Source organism: Myxocyprinus asiaticus, chromosome 15 (assembly GCF_019703515.2).
Source record: "Myxocyprinus asiaticus isolate MX2 ecotype Aquarium Trade chromosome 15, UBuf_Myxa_2, whole genome shotgun sequence".
NCBI classification, from domain to species: Eukaryota; Metazoa; Chordata; class Actinopteri; order Cypriniformes; family Catostomidae; genus Myxocyprinus; species Myxocyprinus asiaticus.
This window is the reverse complement of record NC_059358.1, coordinates 9,354,120-9,370,384: the sequence shown is the minus strand read 5'-3', so window position 1 is coordinate 9,370,384 and position 16,265 is coordinate 9,354,120. Positions and strand designations below refer to the sequence as shown.

At 35.6% G+C, this 16,265-nt stretch overlaps 1 protein-coding gene across 3 annotated transcripts in view; it reads right to left on the bottom strand.

Annotated features, from left to right (window-relative positions):
• The window catches only part of LOC127453473 (G protein-activated inward rectifier potassium channel 2-like), a 37,884-nt gene extending 27,890 nt beyond the window's left edge, over positions 1 to 9,994 (bottom strand). For 2 of the 3 annotated variants that reach the window (XM_051719860.1, XM_051719862.1), the window contains exon 1: positions 9,709 to 9,994. The gene's annotated coding sequence lies outside the window, so the exon portion shown is untranslated. Of the gene's footprint in view, positions 1 to 4,418; positions 4,532 to 9,708 lie in introns of all 3 variants that reach the window. The other variant, XM_051719861.1, reaches the window with a different exon arrangement.
• Positions 9,995 to 16,265: the final 6,271 nt, after the last annotated feature.

The window sequence follows — 16,265 nt, the reverse complement described above, 5'->3', positions numbered from 1 at the left end:
CTTCCCATCCCCTCATTTATTTTTTTCTATAAATCCATTAATATTTCCTCCATGTAGTCCAGGGGGAAACTTGGAGTGCGGGTCAAGTCCCATGCTCGAGACCCTCCAACGCGAACAGGAAGCCAAACCAGTTCTCAACCAGATCTCAAGATTATATGAAAAAGGCACGCAAACTTGTGAATTAGTAGTAGTAGTTGTATTACAGTGAGTGAATACTATATAACCATGCAGTAGTGATATATTTCTATTGTAATTTTTTCCATTTAAATTGAGCTTTTATTTTGGCGGAAGCTTTTATTTTGTAGTGAAACCCTTTGGAGGTATGCGAAAGTTCTGCGTGTCAGATGTTGTGTACGTGGTTCTTAATTTTATGCCCTGACCCAAAACCCATACCTAAACCTAATCATAGAGTCCCAAAGCATCATTTGAAGCAGAAAGAGTATGTTATGTATGACGGAAGAAAGTAATTATTGCATTTTAGAAAGAGACGAGGGAGAGTCACCTGAATGGCTGTTGTAAAAGTCATAAAAATGTGTACAACCCTCTTCGTACAATTTCATACGATTTAGCCAACTCACAGGAAGCCGCACGATTTCTCCGTGAGAGTGTGTTGGCAAGTTTAAAATGGAAAGTTAAAAATAAATAAATAAAAAATCCTGAAGTATTATATAATTTTTATTATCTACAAAGTAACAAAATGCAATACATTTCAACTGAGGCAGGGCAGGCTTTAGTGGTTGCCTTTATAATATAAATGCATATAATCCTGTGCTGCTTTTACTTCATATGTAGGTATATTGTCCATTATGAAGGCCTGTTCACTTGCAGAAGATTGGCTGTTGCCATGTTGGTTCGAAAACCCTTCAAATTCCTTTCATTCACATCTCATTTGGTAAACTATAAAACCAAGACATAAAACATCAACCTGCTGCATCATTTTAAAAGTAGCCCAATTCTGCAGGGAAAACACAGACTTGGTGACCCTGCTTCTATTGCAAACCCATCCAGCAATTGGGAACTTAACTGAGTGCAGTGGCATGGAGCACTAAGTCACCACTCCCACGATTCACATAATTACCTTTTCAACTATTTTTACATAATCCCTCTGTTTCAGAGATAGACTGGATCATCATTACCAATGATGCTTGGAGAGTTCACCTTGGGTTACTGTGTGCAGTAATTGCATCCACTGTGCTTCTATACTACATGAACTGCACTACATGCTACATACGGTACATCCATCCATGCGATTCTTCAACCCTTACTAATGCTGACATAAGGAAAGGTCTGAAGGTTGTCTGGCCAGTAAATTAGATTTAGGAACCTTTGATATGTCACACCACTGTACCCTGCAACTCACAGCAGGCAGCATCACTTTCATGTGACATGTCTTTAAAAACTGATAACAATTTGCACTGAATTTCAGGGTAGCACATAATAGACCTCCGGGGCGAATTCACTAAAGCATGCAGGATTTAAGCATGAAAACCTACATTCAGTATAATGCAATGTTATATTGCACTATGCATGACTATAAATGAAGTCACTGTAATTTTGTTTCAGTGCAAACACTCCTCATTTCTATATAAATTAGGTTTATAGATTGGGCCTTATTTACAAAGCTATTGCCCCCCGCAGAAAGCAGGCAGTTTACAGAATACAAAAGGGATGTTTGTATACATTTTCTAGTAATCATGGCAGCAGTAATTTATCAAATGATGATTTAGGGATGGAAAAGAGCATTATAACCCCTTCACTTAGAGTATGCACCATATTTAATTAGATGCAAATGAAAATGAGGCCATGAGGGATAAACATACAGTTTATTCAATATGTATGTTCTGCTTTTAAGTGCACTGGTGTCAATTGTTCAGCAAATATGTCTGAAAATACATCTATCCAAAAACGAAATAAAATGTTAGAAGTAAAAAAAAAATGTGCCATAGGACCTAGATAGAACAACATATTGAATGAACTGTATGTCTAACCCTTACAGCCTCAGTTACAGCCTGATCTCATGACAATATAATGTAACAGTCTGCTTCCAGAAGTAAAAATAAAAAAATTTTATCCCATAGATGAATTGATTTTCAAAGATAACAGGGAGGACCAACTGTGAGCTACGAGGTTGTTCATCGATGGTATGGTTCCATTGAAGCCATCTGTCTGTGTTATTTCAGATTCATTGTTTAAAAATCATGTTTGATAGCCAGGGTGGGGAGGGTTACTTTTGAAATGTATTCCACTACAGATTACAGAATACATGCTGTAAAATGTCATTTTTAACGTATTCTGTTAGATTACTCAAGGTCAGTAACATATTCTAAATACTTTTAATTACTTCTTCAGCACTGGTAGATTTTTTCACTTGTTTTGACTATAAAAACTCTGCCAGTACAGTAAGACAAAATACACATGTTAAAAATACATTCTCTGAAAAACATAAATATCTTATGCAGTGTTGTTTCTAAGATAAATCAAACTGATTTTGTTTTAAGGATTTTTAGATATTTTTACAGGAAAGCCATACAAAAATTATCAAGAATATGATTTTTGCCCTAATATCAAAGGTCTTATTAGAAAAAAAGAAATTATGATCCAAGGTGAATTTTCTTGATAAAAAAATGTGATCATGCCTGGTAAAATGTATGTAAAATGGCTAGAAACAGCATTTTAGCTTAGCGTAAAGCTGACAATTTACACAAGGTTTATTTCTATTTCTTCTGCTCCAAACTTACTTCAAACTTACTTCTCTGTCTGCTCGTATGAATGTAACACATCATAAGAAAGTGTTTCACCGCTGTTCAAATGCACTTTGGATCGCATCATTTATATGTATAAATGTTTTCCATCTGAAAGGACTAAATATTAAATGAAACAAATGACAATAAAATGCAAAGTAATCTCTTCAGTAATGAAAATACTTTTTGAATGTAACTGTATTCTAATTATCAATGATTTAAATTGTAACTGTAGTGGAATACAGTTACTTATATTTTGTATTTTAAATACGTAATCCCGTTACATGTATTCCGTTACTCCACAACCCTATTGATAACAGAATTCATGGTAAACAACTAAATTACCCATGATCCAGCAGAGAAAGCTTCACCAATCAGAGAACCGCGGCCAACGAAGCCTTTGAAACATGCCTAAGAGCGACCACCCACTCCCATGACGCACTGTGAATGATGTAATGGAGTCAATGTCTCTTCACACTTAAACTACTTATCTATTTGTACATATCAGAATAATTAGCAGAAAACGTAAAATATATTGTTTTTATACTTTTAACCAACAACCTAAAATCAATTGTTTTATATATTCCCATCATTATTTATTCAATGACATCATTCACAATTCTTCATGGGATTGTAGTCTGTGCCCTCATGAAAGATATACACTCTTGTACCTTTGTCTTTTTGTCGGATTTTCAAATACTTTTTTACCTCAAAAAAGTTTGTGATGTTGTGATTTACCTCAGAGCTGGTTGGTTTGGTTCATGGTGTAAAACTGTTTTATTAAGGATTTTATGAAAAGTCTATGGAAGAAATGAATGGGGAAAATACTTCCGGAACCAAGATGGCTGAATAAGTGGGCCGGCACTGTTGTGCTCTATTACGCAAAATTGGCGACATTTTTCCTTACATGCATTGCAGCAGTTTCGAGATGACATGTCAAAATAAGCAAAACCCACCTCGCTACCCTAAACCCTAAACCTAACCTATAGTGTCATAAAGCCAAATGTGAGATGAAAAACACAATTACTTAAGCAACCACGAAATTTTGTGTTACAAGTCATGCGATATAGTAAAATATTTTTATGTCATAAGATAGCATTGTGTGAGGAACAGGGCAAAAAGTGTTTCTGAACTAATAATCTGCCGTTTTACTTGTGTGAAAGGGACTCAAAGTTATCGTTGTTGTAGCGCCTCTTGTGTTTATTCCACCAGTAAACAGCCATGATACGTATACAACGAGCCATGTAAAAATCGTTTTGCAAAAATGTAGGTATAGGAACATGATTCTATGAGACCAGATGGCTCATTTTTATTAGTCATAAATGAAATATGGCATCTACCATGACTAAGTTCCATGGATAGATTGCTTATGAAACTAGGAGAAAAAAAAAACACTTTGAGAACATAAACTTTTCTAACATAGGTCCCACAATATATTATGGCGAAAATGTGAAGTACCAATCTAAGCAATCTACTGTATGTGCACTCTGTATAACAATGAGATTTGGAACAATAGTAACAGAAAGCAGAATGAAAGAATTCCCACCGTGTAGGTTGTTAGAATAGAGGTGATCTCCAATATGCACTTGTGTATTTACAAAGCCCTTTTATTAGCAACAGAGGCCATCTTCATCTTAAGCGATAAAATAATTTGCTTCCGTATAGCAGCTGTCTCACCTCTCTGCAAAACAACAGATACATAGACGAGTGGAGAAGGATGAGCTGTCCGACATGGACCAAAAATAGATAGAAAGCTTTTGGTTCACTGATGCCATTCCATTAGGGTGCTCCTGTAGAGAAGATGAGAGGTTGGATAACATTGTTTTCACTTCACAATCAAGCTCATCAGAAACATTAAAGAGATCTTTCACACAAAAATGAAAATTCTGTCATCATTTACTCACCTTCATGATGTTTCAAAGCCATATGACTTTCTTTCTTCCATGGAAAAATGAAAGGAGATGTTGGGAAGAATGTTAGCCTCAGTCACCATTCACTTTCATTGTATGGAAAAAATATGCAATGAAAGTGAATGGTCACTGAGGCATTAACATCACCTTTTGTGTTCCACAGGACAAAGAAAGTCAAATGGGTTTGGAATCATGAGGGAGAGAAAATTATGGCAGAATTTTTATTTTTGGGTGAACTGTCCCTTTAAAATGGGTATTGTTCACTTCTTGGATCTGGCATTCTTCTGAGAAAAGTTTGAGCCTTTTCCAAAGCTGCTTATTCCCTTGGGAAAGGGCTGTCCCCAAAGATAATTGCTTGTCCTGTTTCATTTTGGCTTTAATTGCAGCCTTAGGTTATATTTTATGTCTATATTTCGACTTAAACAGAAGAATACTTAAGAGAACCTGAACTGAGCCTTGCCGCTTCATCATTAATCTATAGTGCCAGAAGATAATGAATTATATTTATGAAGCTCTATGGATCTCTTGTAACCTTAAGCACTATCATTATGTTAAGGAATGAAGCTGAAATTCATATAAGCGATATGGCTTGTCTCCATAAATATGCTTATTAACTGAGACTACAGCTACAGCTAACACTATTAAGGATATACACCACACTAGCTTGCTAGCTAACGTTGCAATAAATAATTAGTTTATTGATTGTTTCATAAGTTAAAGAACATAATGTTGTACACTAGCAGTTAGCTAGCTTGCTAATGTATTTACTGAGATATTCTTATCATTCATTCTTGTTGCCTAAAATGTTAACAGACTGATCTCACAGTGAAATCAGAAAATCTATTTTGACTGTTCTTTAGCTAAAATAGATCTGTGCTTACTTTGCCCCCAGTGGCCAAAGCGGTAAGTGTTCCTGGGCAAATGGGCACATACTGGCCAGCAGCAGTCGCCTGTTCTCCCTGACCACATTTCACACTAAGAGTGAAACCATGTCTCACTTAAGTTCACAGCTGCCTAGGGGTTTGGGCTACATCGAAATGGACGGTAAGCTGTGATCTCCATAAGTGAACAACTCTGTGTGCGCCAGAGGAAATGGCAGTGAGTATAACCCGGAGTCGACCCTGACACGCACAGGCACAGTGCAACACCAACAATGTACCTCAATGTAAATATGTGTTTATAGCTAAATGTATTGCAGACCTAATCAACTAACACAGCCTTGTTTTATGCATGATGCAAGTCCTTGATTTGTGATTGTCTCCTAAGTACATATTGTAGTGCTGTGCATGCCTGTGCTTAAAGAGGACAACATCCAGAAAAAATAACATTTAAATATTTGGTGTAATTATGCCTGTTGTGTACCCCAAAATCATCTTCCTTTTAGTTTGGTTACAGTTGAAAAATGTTGGCTGAACAAAGTCAAGAAGGTGCAGGATTGTTTCCAAAAGCTAATTTAAAGTAAGATAAGTAAGATAACAATAAAAGAATGACAGTGCAAAAAGGAAAAAATATTTCTGTTAGCAGGAGAGGGCATGTTGCTGGTTCAACAGAACCCACATGAAGGGTTTTCTTCATAGTGTGCTAACATGATGGGGTTAATACGATTAGACATATATCTGTCTTTTTTTATTTTTTTTATTATTATTCTTTTTATATAACAGTTATTAAACAGTTAACACAGGGCCGTTTCTAGGCACTGGCGAACAAGGTGGTCGTCTAGGATGCCAAAATGGTCACAACTGGCCCTGAGTTAACATATTTGGGAATAGTCAGCACTTGAAGTGGGACGGTATGCAGCAGTACACACCTGCACTTCTCTAATTTTGTCTAGAGTACTGGTAGTTTTTCTTGCATACCACCACTTCTCAGAGTCTTCCTGTACAACGTAATGTCTTTTTTTTAATGTAAGTCAGTGATTCGATGAGGCCAGCCAATCACTTTTATGTGACTTTCCAAATGATTTTGATAAAATCGCAGTGGTAAACATTCGAGCCCTCTCTGCGCAAAACTCAGCGGTGAGTTTAACAACACTCAGCATGTGCAACAGCATCAGTGCTAGTCAAGTGATCCGTGGTCCAATTCCGAAGGAGCGAGCGTGTTTAAGCTTGTCTGACCATAGTTCAGTTACACTCTTCTCCAAAACATGAACCAGCAACTTTTGGGTGAGTGCATTTTATCGAGTCTTATTCAATCAAATGTATTTATGCAAATTGTTTAGCTGCTGGGTGCAGTCAAAACTACAGACTTAGAAATGTCAAAGCTGTTACAGAAGTGATGTCAGCCTATATGCACAACCTTTTTTCACAAAAGATAAATTGATGACGAAAACCAAAGCTTCAAAGAAAATACACAAGAAAATTTGCATTTTATTTTCCAGTTTTTTTCTGTAGAGCTTGAAAAAAAAGATTATGTGAAGTGTCACTGAACTTGCCTATGCATAAATCCTGACAGTGTTTGGTTGTATACAGATGTGTGTCAGCGTTCACAATCCTGAACATCATCAAATCTGTTTGTTCATTGTTTCTTATGATTATTTATTATCTGCACAAGTATATGGCTCCTGTGTTCAAATTCATGTGTGCAGGAGTCAGGACAAGAAAAGGCTAAATGTCCTCTCACTGAATGGGAGGATAATAAAGAAAAAGGAAAAAAACAGACATCATTTTTCAGTTTTAGGCTGCATTATTTTGCGTGACAGTTCTACTCTTATGAGGGTTGATATTGTCAAAGATACAGACTTAAGCAGATCTAAATGCTCTTACTCAGTTTTCATAAACAACAACCCTACATTGTATGTTTTTATTTTCAAAGTAAAGTTAATCAAAACCTATTTGTTATTTGAGGGTGTGAGGTCATGTTTGTTTTTCATTTAACCCTTAAATGTGCAGTATGTAAGATTGAGAAACCCTTGTTATTGATGACACCTGTGGCCATTAAATGAACTACAGCCAGCTACCTGTTGCTCGTGCTCGTGCACACACTCCATAGGGACGCGAGCGAGCATAAACCAAAACAATGACGTAACATACAAAGAGACAACGTGATTCACCGGCATCATGCTAACAGATGAGGTAGCATAATTAAAATGACACAGTTATGATTGTTTTACTACAAACTTTGATACTGTATATTTGACTCTCTAGTGTTGGAACAGGGCTAAAACAAAGTGTGGATATAGGTCTGACTATGTGAGACTGTAGTTCGAAGTAATCACTTTTCTTTGTTAACTGCATTTATACGATAGCCTATGTCGGTGTTAGCTTGCTAGCCAGCTTTAACAATAGCTGTTAGCTAAATTTGGTGGATGATGACAGTAGCTGTTTATAAAATAGACTGTACATTATAAATATGTTGACACAATTCAGTATTGATGTGATTCCATCACAACTGTCATTTTGATATATCGATGCGCTACTGTTTTATAATAATAGAATGTATATATTTTCTGTATAACCAAGTTACGTTACACTAATGAATGGAGCTTTTTGCATTATTTTGAACATTGTCTAGCATTCATTTAATGTATTATTGTAGTTTACCTTGCTGAATAATTTCAGATTAACATTATGTCAGTTACTGTGAATCAGCATACCTGACTTTTAGTATAAAGAGCAAGGTAGCTTGCAATTCGTCAGCGTTATCAGGCAAGATCAAGTTAGCTAAAATTACACAGATCAGTCCTTATGGCACTATATTTCACATGCTTAGTTATGTAAGCTTACCTGTCTAATAAGAAGAACACCAATTCAGGGTCAGTTTTGATCCTCAAAACCGGTTTTGATCCCCAAAACTGAACGAAGGTCCCTCCAGGAATCAAATGCCCTGCCGATGTTCACTCTATTTTTCGCTCAACCAAGATTACGTTCCCGCTTAGTCAGATGGGATTCAGTATATAAATGTTATTTTTTTTTTTTTCGGCTTACTCTGAGTATGTGTAGGAGTCGGTGTTGTGCTGGAAGCTGGACGTTTGCTGGATTCCATCTCTAAGATAACGTTACTTAGTGTTGCAGTTTGTTGTCAGTGTTGAATAGCGGAAGAGAAGCTACTGTCTGAGGCAAGGCTCTCAGGAGTGCTCATAAACGTCACATCCTTTGGATTTTCCCGACAAAAGCGACCCGCTCCCTTCGCATGAAAATCAGTCTACAGGCTTTAATAGGCAACCTAGGAAGTCTGGGAAGGGCTCATTTTTTAAGTTGCATTACAAGCCGTTCACATATTGGCAAAAAAAAAAAAAGGCCAAAGATTAGATGAAAAATTTTACATATTATATCTTTAAAAATGTTCATTAAATACCCTTTTTAATGTAATTACATACTATTTTAATGTAAATAAATGCATATTATTAACAGTTTTGTTTTTTATGTTAACATGTTAGTTACAATAAATGTGTTAGGTAAGATAAATACAGTCTCACAGTATTATTTATTTATTTATTTTTGTTTAATTTTTGGGGTGAACTATTCATTCAAGTCAAGCTCATAATGCCCTATTTCATCAATATGGTATTTCTCATGTACTCCCATGAAATCCATACTCAGGTTTATGTTTGAATTAATCATTCATGCACGTCAATTATTTAGGCATGCATGTCATTCGGCTTCAGCATATTTCAAGACAACAATAAACCACATGCAGATCTGAATGAACTAATGTCTGGCATGAGAACTTAGTAACCACAACAACAATACATAAATGAGCGCAGAATACTGTATATAATTTGTCAAATTAACTGGTTAAACATACATATATATATATATAATATAGCCTATATTACAATAATAATATTAAATATAAACCCAGAGAGTAACTATAGATTTTATTTATTTTTCTATTTTTTTCGGAAATAGAACGTTTGTTTTATGTTCTGCATAATGGTTCCCCTAACGTTCCCTTAACGTTCCCTTAATGTCCGTTTAAATTTCGGGAACCTTTCTGCAACATCAGTCTACTATTACAGTGAGAATCGGTTGTGTGTCAAAACGCGTCAGTAAGTTGTCATCATCTTGAAATATACTCACAAAACAAAGCAAAAATAAAATATTAAGCGTGTAACTCACTTATGTAAAGTTAGTCCCTTGATTTATTTGAAACTGGCTCCCAGTGGCTTTCCAATCTGAGCTCATTTGAAGAGAAGCGCGCGCCGATGTTTTCTTGTCGCGCGCCGATATTTATTGTCTCCGAGCATATAAACAGACAATATGACGACGACTTGAAGGTCTCTGAATCGTTTCAGGGTAAAACCACGTCCCATGAATTTTACAATGCGTCGCGCAACGCTGTAGTTGGTTATTCCATCCAGTCCAGTCCCGTTCACCTCTCCACGCGATGGGAAGACTTGCGAACGCAAAAGGTGTGCTGATGTGGATGCTGGAACAATGTGCGTGATGAGAGATGAATTGGTAGGCGAAACACAGAAGCATGAGCGAACGCGTGATACACATGCCCCCTCCCCCCGGTCCACCCTCTTTCCAAATGCGTGCAGCGCGCAAATGCATAATAACCTGTATCACCAAAGCATTTTGACAAGGGATGCTGCTTAACATCTCATACAGTTGTTACAATGCAGTTGTGAATCAATTCAGAAGAATTCTAAGCTCGCTTTTGTGATGCAACTGTATAGTAGGACACATAGCCTTGTGTTTTACGTGAGTAATTATTCAGGTAGTTTGCTTTATATATTTAACTGTTTAAAAGCAAAAAGTACAGAATAATCATTGCAAAGGGGTCTGGAAGCTTCAGTAGTTGCCATTAGTGTTCAAGGCTTTTGAATATACAGTGATATTATTTGGGATAACGCAGCTTTAGCTAAATAAATAAATATGGCATGAACAATTTCAGGTCATTTTCCATTAATCAGGCTGTACTGTTTCTGGAGCTTGCACCTAACCATCTCACTTGCACACACAAAAGGCAAGCTCTGCCCTGTTTGGGAACCTTGCTAAAGGGCACAATTGTGACAGAACTGGATTTTGACCTCAGAAACCTTCCAGTTGAATGAATAACGCAAGTACTCTTTTAATAGTAATAGTACTTCCCCAACTTTGTTAATTATTAAATAGAACACAGTGTTTTATCACACTCACGCTTGCCTCGCATTGTCATTTTTAACTGAAAATGTTGGCTATATTGAGACAACATCTAGCATACTACGTATCAGGGAAATTTAAACTAACATGATGGATAACAATAGACAACAGTTGAAATTTTACAACATAGTCCATCAGATATTTGTAGTGCAACCTCTGTATTTGACCTGTAAAGCTTATGAGTGTCAATGGCAAAAAAGACAGAAAAACAATGAACAAGAACACAGGTCAGTCCATGTGAGGGGTTAAGATTTACACATTTCAGTTTAATAAAAAATTCCGTCAAATTTAATTAATACATTTTTAACAAAATAAAGTTAATATATATATATATATATATATATATATATATATATATATATATATATATATATATATATATATTTGTTTTCTTAATTTAATTTAGTTTAATATTGCATAATTCAATCTGATGAAATTTTTTATTGAAATTGAAATGTGTAAATCTTAAAAATAGGTACAAAGTACAAAACGTCAGCCAAAAGAGAGTTTGTAATAAAAATTGGATTGATCAGGTAAGTACCTAGGCTCAGCAGGAGAAATGAAAAGTGTGAAGTGAGGTATACATTTTATTAATTAATTAATTTATTTTTTTGATGACATCTGAGCTTTTTTGTATTTATTTTATGATATATTTTATTTTATGGCCATTATCAAATGTATTAATGTTACAATTCAGTAAATTAATGAAATAGGAATACATTTCCTATTATCCTATGCCCCCTCAAACCCATATCAAAGATATACTGTAGTAAAACAGATGTTTCATGAACTCTATCTGCAGATAAAACCAGCCACTGCCACTAAAACTGTCACTTACAGTATTTCTATGTTTTTTGTATTTTTCTGCTCCACTGTCCACATATAAAGGTTGAGGAAAGACAGGAGACACCACAATAGGTCACCACAGGGCCAAACTCTGCAGGGGCCCAGAGAGGGCTGCACTTTGATGAGACAGGGATGATCAGAGCGGGATGTGCACATGGGTTAGAATGATGCTCTAAAGTGCAAGGAGGTCACCATAGTGCAAAGCTATAATGATCTCTGATTACCTGTTTTTGATCTCAGCAGTTTTTGATCTTAGCAGCTTTTCAACTGTATTACTATAACTACCTCTGTAGTGTCACAGAACAGATGGTCTGTGGAAATATGTAGGTACTTTTGAAACACATTTCCACCCTTTATTTAACAGGGTAAATCTAGCAAACTTTTTTGTTTATTTTCAATATTTGAACGATGCACTAATGTGCACTATATTTTACTATTTTAATGTAATAATATATCACCATATTTTGTCTTATATTACCACTGCTAAGATAGGGTTTCAAAAACAGTCACTGAGGGAGTGTCAATAAATTTGTCTTCTTTTTGGCAAGTTTCAAAAAAACAGCATTGTATCATCTGAATGCAGAATTGTTTCTTGCAAAATCAAGCTCATGGGTTTGATTTCCAGGGAACACACATACTGATGAAATGTACACTTTGAATGAACTGAAGTCACTTTGGATTAAAGCATCTGCTGAATGAATAAATGTAACAGCTGTGCAAGTACAAAGTTATCATTTCCTTTTTTATCATGTTCTTTTACTAGTTGACATTCAGGTCTTGTGTACTTTTAATCTGTCACAAACCATTTTAAAAGGGCTAAAACATCCAAAGGTGCAGGGACATTTACCGAGATGAATGTTACAACATTGTGTTGAGCTCAGAGCTTTGTGTGGTGTTTTTCACTTTTCTATTACAGCTCAAGGCTAAGGTATTTCCTCCTAAATCTGACATCGCAGTGCAAGTTTATTGCACACTACAAGAAAAGTTTGAAACAAGGAAATTTTCAGAATTACTAATCTGTAGATTATGACATATACAAAGGCCTATATTGGTTTTAATAGGCTCATGTTTTATACACATTTTAATGTAGCACCACCAGCCTTAACTGGCTTAAAGGCAAGCCCCAGAGCCAGTTGTGCTTTATGGTGACCTCTCCCCATGGACTTTTTTTCTTCTTCATTAGGTCAAGCATGTGAGACTTTATAGCATACTTAAAAACTCCCTTTTAAAGCATCAGCAAACACATGGAGAATTTGTATGGTTAATGTATATTCTATTGGCTAGATTATCAGCAAATAATGATTTAAAGGAATATTACGGATTCAGTACTTTCGACTTGTCCTCATTTTCTTCAAAAAAAAAAAAAAAAAAAAAGAGCAAATTTGGAAGTGAATGGGGCCAATCTGTAAACATTAAAATACTCACTGTTTCAAAAGTATAGCCACAAGATGTAAACAATATTTGTGTTAACATGATTTTAGAGTGATAAAATAACATTCTAACCTTTTCTGTGTAAAGTTATAGACAATTTTATAACTTCGTTGCCATGACGTTGTGATGTCAACAAACCCTAAAACCCTAAAATGACTAAAAACGACAATTTAAACAACTTTACAGCTCAAATAATACGAGGTTTAACAGAAGAATTAATGTAAGTGCTTTAACAAACATTATCAACTTTACATTTCTTTCATGTGTTACACACATAAAGTATACATTTTTTAGTTTGTTGTTGTTGAGAAAATTAAAAATATAACAATCACAAAATAAAGAGAGAAAAGGAGAAAAGAAAAATTCCACAACAGATACAATGTTCAATTTCGACCACAATCATGTTTCTCTCCATATGGTCCTCACTGAGAGCCTTCCAGAAAGGTCAAGTATTTATCCCATTTCTTACCATAGACGTCTAATCTGCCAAGCTGTTCATATGAATCTTTTCAATTGCCGCCACCCTGCTTAATTCTGTGAACCATTCTTGAAATGAGGGAGCACCTTTTAACTTCCATCCTCTAAGAATTATCTGTCTGCCAATCATTACACTAGTTTGGAACCAGCTTTTTGTATATTTGTCACCTACTTAAAAAATTCTGCATTGTTTTTAATAGAATTCTGTGGTGGAAATGACAGTGATGGAAATGACATTTTTAATGTTTTTGATATAAAATGGCAGACTCCTTTGTCTTGCTAAGGTTTAGGGTCTTGCTAAATTACAGTTTAATTGTAAATGATGGCAAATGAAAATATTCTGCTCACAAGTAATATTTATTATTTGCCCACAATTAATTTTTCTTTAAACATCACTTGTCTCATTGTCTTGTTTGGTGTGGTGGAAATGACACCACAACTGAGACAAGTCATCATTTTTGAAAAATTTAGATAATATATATATATATATATATATATATATATATATATATATATATATATATATATATATTTTTTTTTTTTAAATAGATTTTATTGTATAATATTGAAAGTCTGGCTTTGGGACAAGGATAAAACAAAAAAATCTGACATAAAAATAAATGGTAAAGACTTGAAAGAAAATGGCTGAAATACTGTTCATTTGTTTTAATAAAAAATAACCCCTTGGACATGAAAGTACCCGAAGTTGAAGAAACACCCAGTGTATCTTCTAAAAGTTAATTTAGTTCAGCTTTCATGAGCATCCAAACATGGAGCAAAAGCCACTGAAAGCCTCAAGATTCCAATTTTGATTTCATGCGGTCTATATTTTTCTTTTCTAAGAAGCATCAGTTAAGATCATACCTTTTAAATGCAATTGCAAAATGCTGAGAACAGGTACAATGTCAGTTGTTTTGAAAATTGGAAACCAATGTAATCCAAATTAAATAAAGATTACATCTTTTATAAAAAAAAATCAAATTAAAATTGATTTGAAAACAAAATAGCAGTTTTGTTTTTAAACACAATGACTTGAAGAGGCAAAACAAATCCTGCCTCCCAGGATGTTGGTCTTACCTGCTATTACCATGCCTTTTTAAACCCACAATCTTCATTCAAAAACACAGCGAGAAGCACACGCTCTCCAAAATCTCTCCATCCCAGTGAAATGTGGCTCCTACTGCAGCTTCGTGTCCTTCTCAATAAAACTTAAATAGCCCATCATAATGACTGTACATGCCTAAATGTTGGAAATAACTCTATTACAGTCTCTGTCTTCAAGGGGCCCCTCTGAATGATACGGAATCATTTCTTCCATCTGTAGCCAGAGACATATTAGAAATGAATAAGCGAGATGGAGAATGAATTGGAGAGGGAGAGAGAGGGGTTGAAGTAAGGGCAGATAGCTATCAAAAGCAGAAGTGAACGATGATTTGTATTTTGATGAGCTGCTACAATCTCCATAATTACAAGGGTGACCTGCTGTACACTTTAGTGGCTTTATCTCCCTGCGAAATTACATATTACAGGGAATTATTCAGAGATAAGTGACACAAAGAGACATGCCCCTGTGTACAAGCACAGATGTGACTGTGATGAGGCGGTCTGTTTTAAAGGCATTTTGTCCGATTAGTGTAGCTCAAGTGTGCACTGATGGGTGTTAAAAGAACCCACCACATTAAAGCAACAAATTAAAATCATTTTGAAAGGAAGTGGCTTACAAAGTAAATTTTTCTCTGGTATGTTTTAGGTATTTAATAATAAATCAAAGTTGGAGTTTTGTGGATTTTAGTCCATGCTTGTTTGCTTGCGTACTCCTAAACATTCATAAATTATCTTCAGTGGATACAGTATAAGCGTTCAAGATTTGCTGTCTTTCTCTTCTGGGAAAATGCACTACACAGATTTTTGTCCAATCAGATGCTCTCTAGAATAAGAGTATCGTCCTCCAGCCAACCAGCAAGTAGCAAATCATGGTTCATAACGGTTCTTTTAGCACTTTTGAGGAAGAAATATTCAGAAATAAGAAATGGAATTCTTATTGGATTTACTGCCCTGAACAGTCTGTTTCCAAAAGATTCATCATTGCATATTTTAACAGAACCGATTCTTGCAAAATTTTAAAATACCACTTATTACAACAAAACTAATAAGGTCAACTACACATTGTCATATCAACAACCATCTGACAGTAGCGGTTCTAGCTTGTATGGCGCCCTGGGCGAAACCCGCTTCATCCCGCCCCCAAAGTTGTTGACAGGGGTGGGGTGGGGTGGGGTGGGGGGTGGTGAAGTTGTTGACCGGGACATGATGCTGCCCTAGGCAACTGCCCATGTTGCCCATGCCTAAATCCGCCCCTGCCATCTGATATAATTTACTCTAAATTCTTGGTTCCTTTAAAAAGTGCATAATGAAATTAATGATTTGAGGTACAGTAAGGTTTTACTTAACTAAAAAGAACGAGCTGACAAAAGTCATTAGTTTGGCATCAAGCACTGTATGTTTTGCAGTGTTGATTCAAAAGAACTGATAAGAGTCATTCGTTAGGGAATCAGGCTGCACTGGTCACACTGTAGATTGAAAAGAACCAGCTCATAAGAGTAATTTGTTCTTGAATCGGACTACACTTATCATGCTGTATTGTTTCCCACTATAGGTTCAAAAGATCCGGCTCATTAGAGTCATACATTTGGGAATTGGACTACACTGTTCATTGTATATAAGAGTAATTTGTTTACTGATCGGACCACACTGGTCTCGCTGTATGTTTTGCA